At 44.0% G+C, this 21,321-nt stretch overlaps 1 protein-coding gene across 2 annotated transcripts in view; it reads right to left on the reverse strand.

Annotated features, from left to right (window-relative positions):
• Window positions 1-21,321, reverse strand: part of HYCC2 (hyccin PI4KA lipid kinase complex subunit 2) — a 148,405-nt gene that overhangs the window by 123,246 nt on the left and 3,838 nt on the right. The window contains exons 2-3 of one of the 2 annotated variants that reach the window (XM_055290148.2): window positions 17,309-17,401; window positions 4,161-4,270 (exon numbers count right to left, since the gene is read on the reverse strand). The gene's annotated coding sequence lies outside the window, so the exon portion shown is untranslated. Of the gene's footprint in view, window positions 1-4,160; window positions 4,275-17,308; window positions 17,402-21,321 lie in introns of both variants that reach the window. The other variant, XM_055290153.2, reaches the window with a different exon arrangement.

Genomic DNA, 21,321 nt, shown 5'->3' on the forward strand with positions numbered 1-21,321 from the left:
AGTGAGCCGAGATCACGTCATTGCACAATAGCCCAGGCGACAAAGCAAGACTCCGTCACAAACAAACAAACAAACAAAAAATAGCTATGAAAGTGGAATCCCTCAAATCCTGGTTTACCTCAATACCAATTTGAGGAGAAAAAGCGAATTTTTTGCTTTTGTTTTTGTTTTGCATTGACTTGCCTTTGATTCTCTCAGAAAGGATTTATGGAAAAGAGGAATCTTATTTTAATTTTATATACTATGTTATATATATATATATTTTTAATTTATATATAGTATTACATTGTTGTACGTTTACATTTATAATAAACTATCCAAAATGCTGACTGATTTAAACTATATTAATGCCATATACTGTATTAGACGGAATTACTTCTGATACATATAAACAATTTAAAACTGCTTTAGAAGTCAAAAAAGACAAAATCCCCTTGTCTCAAGGTCTGTATATTTTTCTGTTTAATATCACATGCAACAAAATGAAGTAACTCTTTTGAAATATGGCCCCAAATTACAAAAGTAACTGGAAAGAATTTTGGTTTGGTTGTTGCTAAACACCTGTGTTTCTGAGAATGCATTACAAAATAAGAACATTGCAAAATAAGAACATGCATACTCATAAGGTAAATCAGAAGATTTTGTGCAATTTGAAAAATTCACATATTTTGTGGGTTTTTTTTTTTTTTTTTCCAGATGGAGTTTCGCTCTTTGTTGCCCAGGCTGGAGTGCAGTGGGGCACCTCGGCTCACTGCAACTCCGCCTTCTGGGTTCAAGTGATTCTCTGCCTCAGCCTCCCAAGTAGCTGGGACTACAGGCGCCCGCCATCACACCCAGCTAATTTTTGTATTTTTAGTAGAGACGAGGAGGTTGAGGCAAGAGAATCACTTGAACCTGGGAGACGGAGGTTACAGTGAGCCGAGATGATGCCATTGCACTTCAGCCTGGGCAACAAGAGCGAAACTCCGTCTCAAAAAAAAAAAAAAAAAAGAAAAGAAAAGAACATTTAGTACTCCCTGCACATGTTCTACCCACTCTCATTTTAATTAATTCCCAAGCTGAATTTGGAAAAACAGCATTTAACATACATTTTCCTGCTGATTTGGTAACTAATCAAATATCGTTCTAAATTTACTTTCATATTTTAAATACATTGGTCAGGCATTTTACCTTATTATAGAAAACAAAGAGTTTTTTTTTTTTTTTTAATTGCATTGGCTGGGTGCAGTGGCTCGCACCTGTAATCCCAGCACTTTGGGAGGCCGAGGCGGGCGGGTCACGAGGTCAGGAGATTGAGACCATCCTGGCTAACACAGTGAAACCCCGTCTCTACTAAAAATACAAAAAATTAGCCCGGCGAGGTGGCAGGCGCCTGTAGTCCCAGCTACGCGGGAGGCTGAGGCAGGAGAATGGCGTGAACCCCGGGGGGCGGAGCCTGCAGTGAGCCGAGATCGTGCCACTGCACTCCAGCCTGGGTGAAAGAGCGAGACTCCGTCTCAAAAAAAAAAATAAAAAAATAAAAAAAAAATACAAAAAAGTAGCTGGGTGTGGTGGCGGGCACCTGTAATCCCAGCTACTCGGGAGGCTGAGGCAGGAGAATGGCGTGAACCCAGGAGGCGGAGCTTGCAGTGAGCCGAGATCGCACCACTACACTTCAGCCTGGGCGACAGACCGAGACTTCGTCTCAAAAAAAAAAAAAAAAACGCATTATACATTTACATGAATTACACATTTAAGTGAATGTTTTGTGAGTACAGCTCTTCTTGTGCTATATACTTTTTAAATTTCATTTATTTTCCTGCTTCAAAATTTCTGTGGGAAATAACAGTGGGAGAACAGGAGACATAGTACTGAAGGCCAACTCTGGTTCACAGTAACCATAGCAATAACTGTCCTAAAAATAAAGAGTGTCTTCCTCAGCACAGATGGGATCATCTTACTGAGGAAGAATCAGAGTTCACAGGCAGTGGTATCACCTGGACCTTGGAATCCCATGTGGTAGTAACATAATACAATAGCATGAGAGATTAATACAGATATAAAGGCTTAAAATTAGATTTTATATTCTGACAATACTTTCCAGTGAAACATAATTAGAAATTAAAACTATGTCTATAGATGATAATTTCCAACAAGGAAACATCACAATTCATGTAGTTAACAATCTAGAGATTTAACTCAAGTTATTTTATTTATTTATTTATTTTTGAGACAGAGTTTTGCTCTGTCTCCCAGGCTGGAGTGCAGTGGCAAGATCTCGGCTCACTGCAAGCTCTGCCTCCTGGGTTCATGCCATTCTCCTGCCTCAGCCTCCCGAGTAGCTCGGACTACAGGCGCCCACCACCACGCTCAGCTAATTTTTTGTATTTTTAGTAGAGATGGGGTTTCACTGTGTTAGCCAGGATGGTCTCGATCTCCTGACCTCGTGATCCACCCACCTTGGCCTCCCAAAGTGCTGGGATTACAGGCGTGAGCCACCGCGCTCAGTCTTAACTCAAGTTATCAATTCCTAATTCGTTAAGTATAAAGGCTTCCTTTTTTTTTTTTTTTTTTGAGATGGAGTCTCGCTCTGTCACCCAGGTTGGAGTGCAGGGGCACAATCTCAGCTCACTGCAACCTCCACCTTCCAGGTTCAAGCTATTCTCCTGCCTCAGACTCCTGAGTAGCTGGGACTACAGGCACCCGCCACCATGCCCGGCTAATTTTTGTATTTTTAGTAGAGACGGGATTTCACCATATTGGTCAAGCTGGTCTCGAACACCTGGCCTTGTGATCTGCCCACCTTGGCCTCCCAAAGTGCTGGGATTACAGGCGTGAGCCACCGTGTCTGGCCTATAAAGGCTTCCTTACAGTTGATGAGGGTTTGTCAGTAACTATAATTCTAATATAACAATTTCTACATTTATAAGCAATCTTACAAAATGAAAGACATTTCTTATAGCCTTATACCCTATATATATTTCTATTAGAGCACTTATCACAATGTATCATAATTATACATTTCCTTGTTTGACTTCCTCCTTAAACCATGGCTTTCTGGAAGACAGGGACTGTACCTATTTAATAGGTGTTTAGGAAGTATCTGTTAAATGACTGAATTAATAGAGAATTCATGGAGAATGAATGAATTCAGAGATCTTAACTACTTGTAAGGTAGTAGAAATTATTTGCCGCCAATTAACACCTCATTTTATGACTCTAGAAAGATTAGTAGAAATGAAAGATTGAGGAGACTCACATATTTTCCAATGAATAAAAGGTTTCATGGATCCCAACTGCCAGTCAGAAAACATTATTTTTATTTTATTTTATTTTATTTTATTTTGAGAGAGTGTCTCGCTCTGTCGCCCAGGCTGGAGTGCAGAGGCACAATCTCGGCTCACTGCAACCTCCACCTCCCGGGTTCAAGCAATTCTCCTGGCTGAGCCTCCTGAGTAGCTGGGACTACAGGCGCCTGCCACCACACCTGGCTAATTTTTGTATTTTTAGTAGAGGCAGGGTTTCACCATGTTGGCTAGGATGGTCTTGATCTCTTGACCTCGTGACCCATCTGCCTCGGCCTCCCAAAGTGCTGGGATTACAGGCATGAGCCACCACGCCCAGCCCCAGAAAACATTATTAACAAAAGGTCTTTGGCAGTATCTTGGGCACAGATTCCAGAATTGGAAGGCACTTCCTCAATCCCAAGGCAAGAAGATTAGAAGTAAACTAGGCCTAAGCATTCTGACACATGCTATAGAACCTTCCCCTACTTGTTAATGAGCTGGTGGTAAAAAATACTGACCATCAAAAGTCAAGACCAATTTGTGCTACATGCAACCAATTACTCCATGGTCATTGCATGCAATTTCTCCTTTAACACATTGGTCATTTTAGTTTTTTTGTTTTGTTTTCGCAGAATTATAAGGAATAGAACCGCTGACTGCAAATAATGGGACATGCTAAATAGTGGGGCATGCTGGCCCAACCGTCCTCCAATGTCAAGTAAGCTCCATGGAGTTGTAACTAGAACAGCGGCAGACCTCTTAAGCTCCTTTTCTTTGAATTGTATTTATTCACTTAACAAATATATATTGAGCACCTCCTATGTACCAGTAATATTCATGGCACTTTATAATACATCAATGAACAAAACAAATTTATCTTTTCTTGGTACTTACATTTCAGTGTAGGATTACTATTTTTTCCCAGATGCTGATTTCTCAAATTCCTGACCTCAAGTGATTCTCCCGCCTCAGCCTTTCAAGTAGTTTGGACTACACCAGCATGCCTGGCTAAACAAATTTAAAACTGTAGTTTGAATCAGTGAGATTTGATTCTTGATAATGATTTTTTTCTCTTCTAAATTGCCCATGCAACCATCGATAAAAGAACAAGATCTTGTCTTTTGTGGGAACATGGATGGAGCTGGAGCCTATTATCCTTAGCAAACTAACAGAGGAACAGAAAACCAAAAGCTGCATGTTCTCTCTTATAAGTGGGAGTGAAATGATGAAAACTCACAAACATAAAGAAGGGAATAACAGACACTGGGATCTACTTGAAGGTGGAAGATGGGAGGAGGGAGAGGATCAGAAAAAATAACTATTGGGTACTAAGCTTAACACACCTGGGTGGGTGATGAAATGTATGACAAATCCCCAAGACATGAGTTTAGCTATATAATAAACCTTCACATGTACCGCCAAACCTAAAATAAAAGCTAAAAAAAAAAAAAGAATTATAAAAAATGAAACCGGCTGGGTGTGGTGGATCATGTCTGTAATCCCAGCACATTGGGAGGTCGAGGTGGATGGATCACCTGAGGTCAGGAGTTCAAGATGAGCCTGGCCAACATGGTGAAACCCCGTCTCTACTAAAAATACAAAAAATTGGCGGGGCGTGGTGGTGGGTGCCTGTATAATCCCAGCAATTCAGGAGGCCCAGGCAGAAGAATCACTTGAACCCAAGAGGTGGAGGTTGCAGTGAGCTGAGATCACACCACTGCACTCCAGCCTGGGCAACAAGGTCCAGACTCTGTCTCAACAAAAAAAAAAAAAAAAAAAAAAAAAAAAACCAAATTGTCATTAAACTTTAAAAAATTGCATAGAACTTTGTACTCTCCTAATAAAACATATCTTGTTTTACCTCGTAACTCAGATTTTTTTTTTTTTTTGACAGAGTTTTGCCCTGTCGCCCAGGCTGGAGTGCAATGGCATGATCTCTGCTCACTGCAACCTCCACCTCCCGGGTTCAAGCGATTCTCGTGCCTCGGCCTCCTGAGTAGCTGAGATTACAGGCACATGCCATCACGCCTGGCTAATTTTTATATTTTTAGTAGGGACGGGGTTTCACTATGTTGCCCAGGCTGGTCTTGAACTGCTGATCTCAGGTGATTCACCCGCCTCGGCCTCCCAAAGTGCTGGGATTACAGGCATGAGCCACCAGACCTGCCCTGTAACTCAGATATTTTTATACTTGCCTTAATCTCTACCAGATTAGAAATCTTGCAAATCTTGCCTTATTTATACTGTCTTCTACACAGTGCCTTGCACATAGGAAACATTCACAAATGTTTAATTTGAACTTAATTCCAGACAGCTTCTTGCTATGTTGCCCAGGCTGGAGTACAGCGGCTACTGACATGTGTGATTATTGCACACTACAGCCCTGAACTCCTGGGCTCAAGAGATCCTTCTACCTCAGTCTCCCGAGTAGCTGGAACTACAGGCACGCACACACCACTTTGCCTGGCTAATTTCTTTTTTTTTTTTTTTCAGATGGAGTTTCACTCTTGTTGCCTAGGCTAGAGTGCAATGACACGATCTCGGCTCACTTGCAACCTCCACCTCCAGGGTTCAAGTGATTCTCCTGCCTTAGCCATCCGAGTAGCTGGGATTACAGGTGTGCACCACCATGCCTAGCTAATTTTGTGTTTTTAGTAAAGACAGGGTTTCACCATGTTGGCCACACTGGTCTCGAACTCCTGACCTCAGGTGCTCCATCCGTCTTGGCCTCCCAAAGTGCTGGGATTACAGGCATGAGCCACCACACCCGACCCTGGCTAATTTCATTTTTAAATGCATACTTTATCATCATTCTTTTTTTTCTCATCATTCTTTTCTTTTTATAGTGGGCATGCACCACTATACCCACTAAATTTTAAAATTTTTATAGAGATGGAGTCTCACTATGTTGCCTAGGCTTGTCTTAAACTCCTGGGCTCAAATGATCCTCCCACTTTGGCCTCCCAAAGCTCTGGGATCACAGGCCTGAGCCACGGTGCCCAGCCAATAATTCTTATAATGAATATAAATTCGCATTTAAACTACTTATACATAGTTACACTATTTTTCTTTCACAGTGCTGTGTGAAGAGTAAACTCTTGGCCGGGTGTGATGGTTCAGATCTGTAACCCCAGCACTTTGGGAGGCCAAGGCAGGTGGATCACCTGAGGTCGGGAGTTCGAGACCAGCCCAGCCAACATGGTGAAACCCCATCTCTACAAAAAATACAAAAATTAGCTGGGCGCGGTGATGCACGCCTGTAATCCCAGCTACTAGGGAGGCTGAGGCAAAAGAATCATTTGAACCCGGGAGGCAGAGGTTGCAGTGAGCCGAGATCACACCACTGCATTCCAGTGTGGGTGACAGAGCAAGACTCCCTTTCAAATTAAAAAAAAAAAAAAGTAGACTCTCAATAAGTATTTTCTGAATTGAATTGAAAATGGTTAAAGTCATTTTATTTATTCTTTGATATTTTTTTTTTTTTTTTGGAGATGGAGTCTCGCACTCTTGCCCAGGCTGGAGTGCAGTGGCGCCAGCCATCTCGGCTCACTGCAAGCTCTGTCTCCCGGGTTCACGCCATTCTCCTGCCTCAGCCTCCCAAGTAGCTGGGACTACAGGCGCCTGCCACCATGCCCAGCTAATTTTTGTATTTTTAGTAGAGACGGGGTTTCACCGTGTTAGCCAGGATGGTCTCCATCTCCTGACCTTGTGATCCGCCCGCCTCGGCCTCTCAAAGTGCTGGGATTACAGGTGTGAGCCACCGCGCCCAGCCTATTCTTTGATTTTTAAATCAACTTTTATTGAGCAATAAATTTCCCTTTTAGTTGACCATCTAAGGTTGATCTTGCTGGGCACGGTGGCACATGACTGTAATCCCAGTTACTTGGGAGCCTGAGACAGGAGAATCACTTGAACCCAAGAGGCAGAGGTTGCAGGAGCCAAGATCACACCACTGTGCTCCAGCCTGGGTGACAGAGTGAGACTCCATTTCAAACAAACAAACCAAAAAAAAAAAACACTGGTGACCTCCGGGGAGTGGGGACCACCAGGTTGCCCAAGGAGGGATGAACCTGGGAGGTGAACTGGCCCAGATCAGAAATAGAGCAGGTCAAAAACTCCTGTGCTGATTAGTAGTGGGATCTGCTTGTGAATAGCCACTGCAGTGTAGCCTGGGCAACATAGTGAGACCTTGTCTATTTAAAAAAAAAGAAAAAAAGGCTGGGCGCGGTGGCTCATGCCTGTAATCCCAGCACTTTGGGAGGCCGAGGCAGGCGGATCATGAGGTCAGGAGATCGAGACCATCCTGGCTAACACAGTGAAACCCTGTCTCTACTAAAAATACAAAAAGTTAGCCGGGTGTGGTGGTGGGTGCCTGTGGTCCCAGCTACTCGGGAGGCTGAGGCAGGAGAATGGCGTGAACCCGGGAGGCGGAGCTTGCAGCGAGCCGAGATTGCACCACTGCACTCCAGCCTGGGCGACAGAGCCAGACTCTGTCTCAGAAAAAAAAAAAAAAAAAAGAAAAAAAAAATAAAGTCAATCCTTTAAAAAAGAAAGAAACACAGTTGGGTGCGGTGGCTCACACCTGTATTCCTAGCACTTTAGGAGGCCGAGGCGGGCAGATCACGAGGTCAGAAGATTGAAACCATCCTGGCTACACCGTGAAACTCTGTCTCTACTAAAAATACAAATATTAGCCGGGCATGGTGGCAGGCGCCTGTAATCCCAGCTACTCTGGAGGCTGAGACAGGAGAATTGCTTGAACCTGGGAGGCGGAGGTTGCAGTGAGCTGAGATTGTGCCACTGCACTCCAGCCTGGGTGATTCCATCAGAAGGATGATTCCATCAGAAGGAAAGAAGGAAGGAAAGAAGGGAGGGAGGGAGTGAGCGAGCAAGCCCAGGCACAGACAGTGGTTCATGCCTGTAATCCCAGCACTTTGGGAGGCCGAGGTGAGAGGAGCACTTGAATCCAGGAGTTCAAGGTTTCAAGGCTATAGCGTGCCAACACTGCACTCCAGCCTGGGTGACAGAATGAGACTCTATCTCTTAAAAAAAAAAAAAAGAAAAAGTCAGATAAAGAGTAACTGAGAAAATAAAAGAACAACAGGTTTTGAAAGAGTTTTATAATATGTAACTTTTCCATCAATGCCCACCACCCTTTTTTTTGAGATGGAGTCTCACTCTGTCACCCAGGCTGGAATGCAGTGGCACGATCTCAGCTCACTGCAAACTCAACCTCCTGAGTTCATGCCATTCTCCTGCCTCAGCCTCCCGAGTAGCTGGTACTATAGGCACCTGCCACCACGCCCAGCTAATTTTTTGTACGGGGTTTCACCTTCTTAGCCAGGATGGTCTCGATCTCCTGACCTCGTGATCTGCCCGCCTCAGCCTCCCAAAGTGCTGGGATTACAGGCGTGAGCCCCCGCACCCAGCCCCTCCCCCACCCTTTTATTTTTTTGAGACGGAGTCTTGCTCTGTTGCCCAGGCTGGAGTGCAGTGGCACGATCTTGGCTCACTGCAACCCCCGCCTCCCAGGTTCAAGCAATTCTCCTGCCTCAGCCTCCCGAGTAGCTGGGACTACAGGCGCGCCTCACCATGCCTGGCTAATTTTTGTATTTTTTTTTTTTTTTAGCAGAGAGGGGCTTCACCATGTTGGACAGGCTGGTCTTGAACTCCTGACCTTGTGATCCGCCCACCTCAGCCTCCCAAAGTGCTGGGATTACAGCTGTGAGCCACTGTGCCCAGCCACTTATTAGAATTTTTAAGCAAGGAGGAGCCGGGTGCAGTGGCTCATGCCTGTAATCCCAGCACTTTGAGAGGCAGAGCCGGGATGATTACCTGGGGTCAGGAGTTCGAGACCAGCCTGACCAATATGGTGAAACTCGGTCTCTAAAGACAAAAAGTTAGCCGGGCGTGGTGGCACACGCCTGTAATCCCAGCTACTTGGGAGGCTGAGGCAGGAGAATCAATTGAACCTGGGAGGCAAAGGTTGCAGTGAGCTGAGATTGTGCCATTGCACCCCAGCCTGGGGAAGAAAAGTGAAAACTCTGTCTCAAAAAAAGAAATAAATAATTTTTTTTTTTTTTTTTTTTTTTTTTTTTTTGAGACGGAGTCTCGCTGTCGCCCAGGCTGGAGTGCAGTGGCGCGATCTCGGCTCACTGCAGGCTCCGCCCCCTGGGGTTCACGCCATTCTCCTGCCTCAGCCTCCCGAGTAGCTGGGACTACAGGCGCCCGCCACCTCACCCAGCTAATTTTTTGTATTTTTAGTAGAGACGGGGTTTCACCGTGTTAGCCAGGATGGTCTCGATCTCCTGACCTCGTGATCCGCCCGCCTCGGCCTCCGAAAGTGCTGGGATTACAGGCGTGAGCCACCGCGCCCGGCCGAAATAAATAATTTTTAAGTAAGGAGAATTACATTTCAATTTCACATCTTGGCTATATTTTGACAAAGGAGATAATACTCCTGTAAGAGTATAGCAATATAGCAAAAATCTCCTGTGCCAAGCCAGGAATCAATCGGTGTTCCTCTCCCCATCTCCATCCCAATCTCAAGAACCTTTTGGCCGGGTGCAGTGGCTCAAGCCTGTAATCCCAGCACTTTGGGAGGCCGAGGCGGGTGGATCACGAGGTCAGGAGATCAAGACCATCCTGGCTAACACGGTGAAACCCTGTCTCTACTAAAAATACAAAAAAATTAGCCGGGCGTGATGGTGGGCGCCTGTAGTCCCAGCTACTCGTGAGGCTGAGGCAGAAGAATGGCGTGAACCCGGGAGGCGGAGCTTGCAGTGAGCCGAGATCCCGCCACTGCACTCCAGCCTGGGCAACAGAGCAAGACTCCGTCTTAAAAAAAAAAAAAAAGAATCTTTTACTTCCGAGTTAAACAACACAATTGGCAAATGAAGCCTGTGCAAAACCTGTATCAAAAACCAATAAGAGAGTCTGCAGCGAACCAATGTGTTACGCAGCCACTCTCGTAAATGATTATTTGGCCTCTCATAGACTTCTCAGCAGAAGATGGACCTTTATATCCTGGTGGAAAAACTAATTTAATATTTCTGAGCATGCTCCACATTGCATCATTATTTTCCGCCTTCCACTATCCTTTAAGGGCAATTAATTATTCTTGTTAAGGGGAATAAATGGCATAACAAAATGTATAATTCCAAAAAGCGACAAAATCTAAAACAACAAAGTGGTTTTGCATATGCAGCCTTGTTGAGATTGTAGTGGGTTGATTGGCCACATGATCAGAAATTTATTTCTGGAAAATTTTCACAGAAAAATGGGGAGGAATGGTGGTGGGGTCCATGTGGTATATGTCCTGAGGTCTGGGGCAGAGGACATTTACCAAATAATGTCTAAAGAGAGTGCTAAAAGCCAAAGCCAGAAAATCCTGTCCAAATGGGTTATGCAAGTAAGATGGTGCAAGGACAAGAGCATAGATTCTAATTCAAGGGGATCATCAAGCCAGGCAGGCAAAGAAGAGAAATGGAACAACTCTGGACAGTAACTGGCAGGCCATCTGGATGAAAGCTGGTGACAGCTGCTATTGTCTAGGACTGAATCCCTTGTGTTAGGGCTGGTCTAGTTCATTTAAAAAGTCTTAGCCAGGCATGGTGGCTCACACCTGTAATCTCAGGACTTTGGGAGGCCAAGGCTGGAGGACTGCATGAGCCCTGGAGTCCAAGACCAGCCTGGGCAACATAGGGAGACCTTGTCACTACAAAAAAATTAAAAATTAGCCAGGTATGAGGTATGTACCTTTAGTACTAGCTACTTAGGAAGCTGAGGTAGGAGGATTGCTTGAACCTAGGAGGTCGAGGCTGCAGTGAGCCATGTTTGCACCACTACACTTGAGCCTGGGCAACAGAACAAGACCCCATCTCAAAAAAGAAAAAAATAAAAAGTCTGGAATGGAGCAGACACTAAACTTCACATCCTGGCAAAATTCCAAAGATACTGTGTCTTTAGCTTAGTCCTTTCCTGTCCAAAGGGAAAGTTATGAGACAGATTGATAGATCATTCATATCCAAGGAATAGCACTGATTTTAAGCAATTTGATCATCATGTTTGTTGGTGCAATTTTATTCATGTTTCTTGTACTTGGGGTTCATCAAGCTTCTTTTTTTATAATTTCAATAAGTTTTTTGGGAACAAGTGGTGTTTGGTTCCATGAATAAGTTCTTTAGTGGTGATTTCTGAGATTTTGGTGCACCTGTCACCTGAGCAGTGCACACTATATCAAATATGTAGTCTTTTATCCCTCACCTCCCTCTCACTCTTTTCCCCAAGTCCCCAAAGTCCATTGTATCATTCTTACGCCTTTGTGTCCTCATAGCTTAGCTCCCACTTTTTTTTTTTTTTTTTTGGAGACAAAGTCTCATTTGCTCTGTCACCCAGGCTGGAGTGTGGTGGTGCGATCTTGGCTCACTGCAACCCCCTCTCCCAAGTTCAAGTGATTCTCCTCCCTCAGCCTCCTGAGTAGCTGGGATTACAGGTGAGCACCACAAGCCCAGCTAATTTTTGTATTTTTAGTAGAGATGAGGTTTCGCCATGTTGGCCAGACTGGTCTCAAACCCCTGGCCTCAAGCAGTCTGCCTGCCTTAACCTCCCAAAGTGCTGAGATTACAGGCATAAGCCACTGCACCAAGTCGCTTAGCTCCCACTTGCAAGTGAGAACATAATGACATTTGGTTTTCTATTCCTGTGTTACTTCACTTAGAATAATGGTCTCCAAATGCAAACTTTTTTTTTTTCTTTTTTCTGAGATGGACTCTCTGTCGCCCAGGCTGGAGTGCAGTGGCATGATCTAGGCTCACTGCAACCCCTGCCTCCTGAGTTCAAGTGATTCTCCTGCTCAGCTTCCCGAGTAGCTGGGATTACAGGCACCCACCACCACATTCGGCTAATTTTTGTTATTTTTTTAGTAGAGACAAGGTTTCGCCATGTTGGTCAGGCTGGTCTCAAACTCCTGACCTCAGGTGATCCACCCGCCTTGGCCTCCCAAAGTGCTGGGATTACAGGCATGAATGAGCCACAGCGCCTGACCTCTTCAAGTATTTTTTCTATCTCCCATCCCCTCCTTCAGGGAATTTAATTACACATATATTAGCCTCCCTGATACTGTGTTATGGTTTCCCTGATACTCTTTATTTTTCTCTTTCAGTATTTTTTCTGTTTTTCATTTTATTATTATTATTATTTTTTTTTTTTTTGAGACGGAATCTCGCTCTGTCACACTCAGGCTGGAGTGCAATGTCACAATCTTGGCTCCCCGCAACCTCCACCTCTCAGGTTCAAGTGATTCTCCTGCCAGCCTCCTGAGTAGCTGGGTTTACAGGCGCCCACCACCATGCTAGGCTAATTTTCGTATTTTTAGTAGAGATGGGGTTTTGCCATGTTGGCCAGGCTGGTCTCAAACTCCTGACCTCAAGTGATCTGCACACCTCAGCTTCCCAAAGTGCTGGGGTTACAGGCGTGAGCCACCATGCATGGCCTCTGTATTTCATTTTAGATAATTTATATTGTGTGTCTTCATGTTCACTAATCTTTTCTTCAGTATCTAATCTGCTTTTAAACTCATGCAATGTATTCTTCACCTCAGACATTGTAGTTTGCATCTAGAAGCTTTTTTGTGTGTTTTTTTTTTTTGGTGGTTGTTTGTTTTTGTAGAGATGAATGTCTTGCTATGTTGCCCAGGCTGGTCTTGAACTCCTGGCCTCAAGTGATTCCTGTCTTAGCCTCTCAAAGTGCTGGGGTTATGGGCATGAGCCACCACATCTGGGCTTTTTTTTTTCTTTTTTAGAGACAGTGTCTCGCTCTGTCACCTAGGCTGGAGTGGTGCAACAGCACAATCATAGCTTACTGTAGCCTTGAATTCTTGGCCTCAAGGAGTCCTTCTGTTTCAACCTCTTGAATAGCTGAGAGTGTGTGCCACCGTGCCCAGTTAACTTTTTTATTTTGTAAAGATGAGATCTCGGGCAGGTGCAGTGGCTCACGCCTGTAATCCTAGCACTTTGGGAGGCCGAGGCGGGCGGATCACGAGGTCAGGAGATCGAGACCATCCTGGCTAACACGGTGAAACCCCATCTCTACTAAAAAAATACAAAAAATTAGCTGGGCGTGGTGGCAGATGCCTGTAATCCCAGCTACTCAGGAGGCTGAGGCAAGAGAATGGTGTGAACCCGGGAGGTGGAGCTTGCAGTGAGCCGAGATCGCACCACTGCACTCCAGCCTGGGCGACAAAGTGAGACTCCATCTCAAAAAAAAAAAAAAAGATGAGATCTCTGTTTATTGCCTGGGTTAATCTCAAACTCCTGGCCTCAAGCAATCCTCCCACCTTGGCCTCTCAAAGTGCTGGGATTACAGGCATGAGCCACTGCATCTGGCCCCATCTATAGTTTTAATACGAGTCTTTATATCTTCCATGTCTCAACTTAACATGCTCAGTCTTTCCTCTATCTTATTGAAATATGGCTATAGAATCTGTTTTAGTATCTCTATCTACTAATTATTTTGCTTGTTTGTTTTTGTTTGTTTGTTTTACCTCACCTCAAAAGCCAAGGCAAATATGCTAATTCTATTACCTATGGCATTTCTGGGTGTAATTCTGTTGATTGATTGTTATCATCCTCATATGAGTGATCTTTTCCTGGTTCTTTGCTCTTTTGTATTTTTTTTTAAGATATGGAGTCTTGCTACTTGCCCAGGCTAGAATGCAGGTAGACATTTTGTCTACGTGGTTTTTTAGTTGTTTCAGGCAGGAAGATACCCCAGTCCCTGTTACTCCAGCTTGCCAGAGCAGAACATGTAAATTCAACAGAACCACAGATGGTTGTGTATACTGCATTTAGGCTTTTCCACATTCTTAGATTTACATGGCCTTACCATTTGCAAAGAATAAAGCAGGCAGGGTACAGTGGCTCACACCTGTAATCCCAGCACTTTGGGAAGCCAAGGCAGGAGGATTGTTCGAGCCCAGGAGTTCGAGACCAGCCTGGGCAACATAGTGAGACCCTGTCTCTACAAATAATAAAAAATTAGCTGGGCATGGTGGCACATGCCTGTAGCGCCAGCTACTGAGGATTGCTTGAGCCTGGGAGGTCTAGGTGGCAGTGTGCCATGATCATGCTGCTACACTCTAGCCTGAGCAACAGTGGGAGTCCCTGTATCAAAAAACAAACAAACAAACAAAATAGATTAATCAAGCAGATAAAAATAAAAAGTAAAAAAAATTCATATGCAGTCACACAAGAGGTGCGAAGCACTTCCCTGATAAATGTCTTCCAAGTGGAATGTATCTTTGTTTTTATCAAGCATCAGGGAATATATTTTTCTCTGGATATGGTGTTTCTGACTAATATGTGCACAGAAATTGTTCATATTTCTGCCCCCCAAAAAAACCTCAAGATAAGATTTTTAAGTAAAATTATGTGCATGAAAAGTCTTACATTGCATCCGAAATACAATTGGTGGAATACAGAATCATGTGTAGATATTTCTCCAACTTTTTATTTTCAAACCTGAAAACCAGGCTGGGCGTGGTGGCTCACCCCTATAATCCCAGAATTTTGGAAGGCCTAGGTGAGCAGATCACATGAGGCCAGGAGTTCGAGACCAGCCTGGCCAACATGGCAAAATCTTGTCTCTACTAAAAATACAAAAATTAGCTGGGCATGGTAGCACACGCCTGTAGTCCCAGCTACTCGGGAGGCTGAGGCATGAGAATTGCTTGAACCTGGGAGGCGGAGGTTGCAGTCAGCTGAGATCGTGCCAATGCATTGCAACCTGGGTGACAGAGAGAGACTTTGTTTCAAACAAAACAAACAAAACAAAACAAAACAAAACCTGAAAACCAGAAAATTTAAAGAATACACATATACCCTTTACCTACAGACACCAATTGTTAACATTTAGCCACATTTACTTTATCTCTCTCTCTAGACACACACATACACACACACTTTGCTGAATCATTGACAGTAATGTGCAGACATCATGATACTTTACCCCTAGATTCTTCAGTGTGTATTTTCTATGAACAAAGACATACTCCTACATGATCACAATATCACTATCATACCTGCAATAGACTGAATGTTTCCCCCTGAAACTCATATGTTGAAACCTAATCCCCAGTGTGATGGCATTTGGAGGTGGGGCCTTTGGGAAGTGAAAAGGTCTGAGGGTGGAACCCTCATGAATGGGATTAGTGCCCTTATAAAAGAGATCACAGAGAGCTCCCTTGCCCCTTCTACCATATGAGGGTACAGTGAGAAGATGACCACATCTATAAGCCAGAAAGCAGGCCCTCACCAGACTCCGAATCTGCCAGTGATCTTGGATTTCCCAGCTCCAGAAGTGGGAGAAATAAATTTCTGTTGTTTATAAGCTAGCTAGTCTATGGTATTTTATCATATCAGCCCAAATGAATTAAGACAATACCCATGAAATTTAACATACGCAATAGTGTCTAATGTACAGGCTATACCAAAATTTCTATTTACCTGTAACTGACATTTATCCTCTTATCTCCAAAATAACTCTTCTCTGCCAGGCGTGGTGGCTCATGCCTGTAATCCCAGCACTTTGGGAGGCTGAGGCGGGTGGATCACCTGAGGTCAGGAGTTCGAGACCAGCCTGGCCAACATGGTGAAACTCCATCTCTACTAAAAATACAAAAAATTAGCCAGGCAGGGTGGCGGGTGCCTGTAATCCCAGCTACTTGGGAGTCTGAGGCAGGAGAAACACTTGAACCCGGGAGGTAGAGGTTGCAGTGACCTGAGTCTGCACCACTGCACTCCAGCCTGGGCAACAAGAGTGAAACTCCATCTCAAAAACAAAAACAAAACCCTCTTCTTCCTTTTATGCCCCCAATAGTTATGGGCCCTCCCCAAAGCTAAACCAATGCTCTCACCAAAGCAAAGCATGCCCAGTTCTTCATAGCCTTGACCTACCATCACTACACATAGTATTCCATTTATTCCTTATACAAGAAGGTATTATCTCTATTATCTCATTTATTCCTTACACAAGAAGGTATTCACTATCTCTATTATAAGAAAAATTAGGTTCAGAGAGATTCATTAACTTGGCTACAGTCACATAGATATTTATTAAGTCTCAGAGTCAAAATTTGAACTCAGATCTCTGACTTCACAGCCCATGTTCTTTCTTCTACGCCACACTGTCTACTGTATCAAATCTATGTTACTTTTTTTTTTTTTCTGAGAAAGGGACTCACTCTGTCTTTCGGGCTGGAGTGTAGTGGTGCAATCACATCTCACTGTAGCCTCGACCTTCCAAGCTCAGGCCATATTCCCAGCTCAGCCTCCTGAGTAGCTGGAATGACAGGCTCATGCCACTATGCCCAGTCAAATCTATGTTACTCTGACTAATGGAGATCGCAAGGCTTTTGTTTTATCTAAATGAGACTTCCATTTATTACTTACACAGTGATTAATAAGCATACAAGTTTTAGTGTTTTCTCTGTTAATTCTTAGTAGTCTACATTCTAGGATCTCTTTGAGGGCACAGCTAGTTTTGTTCTTAGAGACACCCTCAGCACCTAGAATGATGCCAGACACTTAGTAGGTATTCAATGAATGTCTACTGGATAAATGCATGAATTAGACTAAGTACATATAGACTCAAAAGAAATATACAAAGTATATTTTCAAACTGATTTTCTAACCCAGCAAGGGCTGTAAACATGCATTGTAAGAAGTTAATCAAACAGGAATTTACTCTGCTGCACTTTTTTTTTTTTTTTGAGACAGGGTCTCATTGTGTTGCCCAGGCAGGAGTGCAGTGGTGCAATCATGGCTCACCGCAGCCCCAACCTCCAGGGCAGGCTCAGGTGATCCTCCCACCTCAGCCTCCCAAGTAGCTGGAACCACACGCTCAAGCCACCACACCTGGCTAATTTTTGTAATTTTTGTAGAGACAGAGTCTCGCCATTTTGCCCAGGCTATTCTGCCGCATTTTTAATATTTTCAACAATAATTCCTTCATTTAGACCATCATCTCCTCTCACTCAATCTTACCATTATGCCTTTGCTCAATTTTCAGACCCAGCATTAATCTCAAATCCTCCTGCAATTCCAGCTTGAAGTCTTCCTTTTGTTCTCATCTTTAACCTATAAGCAACATTTTTATTATACACTATATTTTACATTGCTCTTATTGCAGAATTTATCATTATTGTGCATAAATAATAATCAAAGGCAATATTTTCCCAGTTATTTGGTATCATCATTTAAGTGAATCTTCCAGATAACTCAACTCTATAAGAATTAAACCTTTTAAAACATTTGAATCATCTTTCACAAAAAGCCTTCTAAAATGCATTAAATATTTTTCTCCCTCTTAAAACAGCATGCACAGAACATTCTTTTTTTTTTTTTTTTTTTTTTTGAGACGGAGTCTCGCTCTGTCGCCCAGGCTGGAGTGCAGTGGCGCAATCTCGGCTCACTGCAAGCTCCGCCTCCCGGGTTCACGCCATTCTCCTGCCTCAGCCTCTCCGAGTAGCTGGGACTACAGGCGCCCGCCACCGCGCCCGGCTAATTTTTTGTATTTTTAGTAGAGACGGGGTTTCACCGTGGTCTCGATCTCCTGACGTCGTGATCCGCCCGCCTCGGCCTCCCAAAGTGCTGGGATTACAAGCGTGAGCCACCGCGCCCGGCCCAGAACATTCTTTAACCTTTCTCTGACTCAGGCTCTGACCGAAAGCATATGTTATTGCACATGGCAGAGAGATGCCATGACAGAAAATGATTTTTCTGTCACTTTCATCGCATATTATTTTGCTTCATTCATCATCAGCTGCCACTTCTTGTTCCTGATCCAGCTCTGGAAGCTCCTAATTCTCAGCTCATTATAATGTAGGAAACCAGCCAAATGAACTTGTTAACATTTGTGATGAAAATAACTAGACCCCAAGGATCTTACGAACAAACTGAGTTAGTTTAGTGACACCTTTTTTGTACACTCAAATGCCTCTTTTTCTTTTTTTTGAAATGGAGTCTTGCTCTTGTTGCCCAGGCTGAATTGCAATGGCCCGATCTTCGCTCACTGAAATCTCTGCCTCCTGGGTTCAAGCAATTTTCCTGCCTTAGCCTCCTGAGTAGCTGGGATTACAGGCACATGCCACCATGCCTGGCTAATTTTTTATATTTTTAGTAGAGAAAGGGGTTCACCATGCTGGCCAGGCTGGTCTCGAACTCCCAACCTTAGGTGATCTGCCTGCCTCAGCCTCCCAAAGTGCTGTGATTACAGGCGCCTCTTTTCCTTAATAATCCCTAATTCTTGGCTAGGTTGTTGGGTAAAAGTTATTTCCTGATAAGGCATTACCTTATATATATTATCAATAAAGTTATATGTATAAATACATGGAAATGCATGCATAGTATTGCATTATTCAGTAAGAGTTTTACAGCTCAATGTCCCTCTTAGGAATTCCTTGAGGACAAAGACTCTATTTCTTTTTTTCTTTTTCTTTTTTTTTTTGAGCCTGTCTCCCAGGCTGGAGTACAGTGGTGTGATCTTAACTCACTGCAACCTCCACCTTCCAGGTTCAAGCAATTCTTCTGCCTCAGCCTCCAGAGTAGCTGGGAATACAGGCCTGCACCACCACGTTCGGCTAATTTTTCTATTTTTAGTAGATGGTTTCGCCATGTTGGCTAGGCTGGTCTCAAATTCCTGACCTGAAGTGATCCGTCTGCCTTGGCCTCCCATAGTGCTGGGATTACAGTCGTGAGCCACTGTGCCTGTCCTCTATTTCTTTATGTAGTACCTGGCACATAGTAGGAGCTCAAAAATGTTTGCCAATGAATGGATATTATAGCATAGCCTTCTGGTGTGACAGGAATTATTTTTTAAATTTATTTGCTAGATTATGCAACAAAGCAAGACCCTTTCTCTACAAAAATTAAAAATATTAGCCAAACACAGTGGCACATCCCTGTAGTCCCAGGTACTCAGAAGGCTGAGACAGGAGGATTGCTTGAGGCCAGAAGTTTGAGGCTGCAGTGAGGTATGATCATGCCACTGCACTCCAGCTTGGGGGTGATACAGTGAGACTCCATCTCTGAAAAATAAAAATAAATAAATAAATGGCCGGGCACAGTGGCTCACACCTGTAATCCCAGCACTTTGGGAGGCCGAGGTGGGTGGATCACCTGAGGTCAGGAGTTCAAGATCAGCCTGACCAACATGGTGAAACCCCATCTCTACTAAAAATACAAAAAATTAGCTGGATGTGGTGGCGGGCTCTTGTAATCCCAGCTACCTGGGAGGCTGAGGCAGGAGAATCGCTTGAACCCAGGAGGCGGAGGTTGCAGTGAGCTGAGATCGCGCCATTGCACTCTAGCCTGGGCAACAGGAGCAAAACTCCATCTCAAAAATAAATAAATAATAAAAATAAAATAAAATAAAATAAATTATTTGCATGCCGGGCACGGTGGCTCACGCTTGTAATCCCAGCACTTTGGGAGACCGAGGCGGGCGGATCACGAGTTCAGGAGATCGAGACCACGGTGAAACCCCGTCTCTACTAAAAATACAAAAAAATTAGCCGGGCGTGGTGCCGGGCGCCTGTAGTCCCAGCTACTCAGAGAGGCTGAGGCAGGAGAATGGCGTGAACCCAGGAGGCGGAGCTTGCAGTGAGCCGAGACTGCGCCACTGCACTCCAGCCTGGGCGACAGAGCAAGACTCCGTCTCAAAAAAAAAAAAAAAATTATTTGCTCACTTGCACTTAACCATGGGGGAAAACTTTTGGGAAAAGGTGAAATGGAAGTTGTCAATCTAACTTCTAAGCTCCAAGTGTAGGACCTTTCCTTTTTCCTTGCACTATATTCCCAGAGGCTAAATGAATGCCTGGTACATAGTATTTAATTTATTTAGCACCTACTATATGCCAGGCATATTATTCAGAGACAGGGTCTCACTCTGTTACCTAGGCTGGAGTGCGGTAGTGTGCTCAAGCTTACTGCAGCCTTGAACTCCTGGGCTCAAGCAATATGCTCACCTTGGCCTCCTGAGCAGCTGGGACTACAAGTGCGCACTACCTCACTGAGCTGATTTTTAAAAATTATTTTTGTGGAGACAGGGTCTCATTATGTTTCCCAGACTGGTCTTGAACTCTTGGCCTCAAGTGTTCCTCCCACCTCAGCCTCCCAAAGTGCTGGGATTACAGGCGTGAGCCACCTTGCCTGGCCATGCCAGGCATATTCCAAAGATTAATTTGTGTAATAATTCTATGAGGTTGGGACTATTATTGTCATTCCCTTTTTACAGGTGAGAAAATTGAGGCACAAAGAGGAAACTTACCCAGAAGTTCACACTGCTAGTGACAGGCAGAGCTGGAATGCAAACCCAGAACTAGTTCCAGAGGCAGTACTATTAATCTTTATGTAATAGTGCCAGATATATTTCTGAAAATGACTTAGTTAACTACTAATTTCTGCACCTTGCTTTGCTTGTGAAGTCTGTTGCTACAAATCTACAGTTGACTACTTCTATAGAAACCCAGCTGTCTTAGTCTGTTTTGTATTGCTATAAAAGAATAACTGAGACTGGGTAGTTTATTTAGCTCATGGTTCTGCAGGCTGTACAAGAAGCATGGCACTGGCATCTGCTTGACTTCTGGTGAAAGCTTCAGGTTGCTTCCACCCATGGTGGAAGGCAAAAGGCTTCTCTCATGGTGAGAGAAGAAGAAACAGCAAAAAAGGGGAAAGCGCCAGGCTCTGTTTAACAACCAGTTCTTGTGCGAATTAATAGAAGAAAAACTCCCTCACGGCTAAGGGAAGGCATTAATCTATTCATGAGGTATCTACCCCCATGACCCAAATACCTTCCATGAGGCCCACCTCCAACATGGGGATCAAATTTCAACATGAGGTTTAGAGGGGACAAATATCCAAACCATAGCACCAGCATATTAGAATTAGGTGTTTATTTATTCTTCTCAAGAATGTATTTTTTTTTTATCGAGACCATCCTGGCCAACATGGTGAAACCCTGTCTCTACTAAAAATACAAAAATTATGGCTGGGTGCGG

This window comes from Symphalangus syndactylus, chromosome 8 (genome assembly GCF_028878055.3).
Source record: "Symphalangus syndactylus isolate Jambi chromosome 8, NHGRI_mSymSyn1-v2.1_pri, whole genome shotgun sequence".
Classification (NCBI taxonomy): domain Eukaryota; kingdom Metazoa; phylum Chordata; class Mammalia; order Primates; family Hylobatidae; genus Symphalangus; species Symphalangus syndactylus.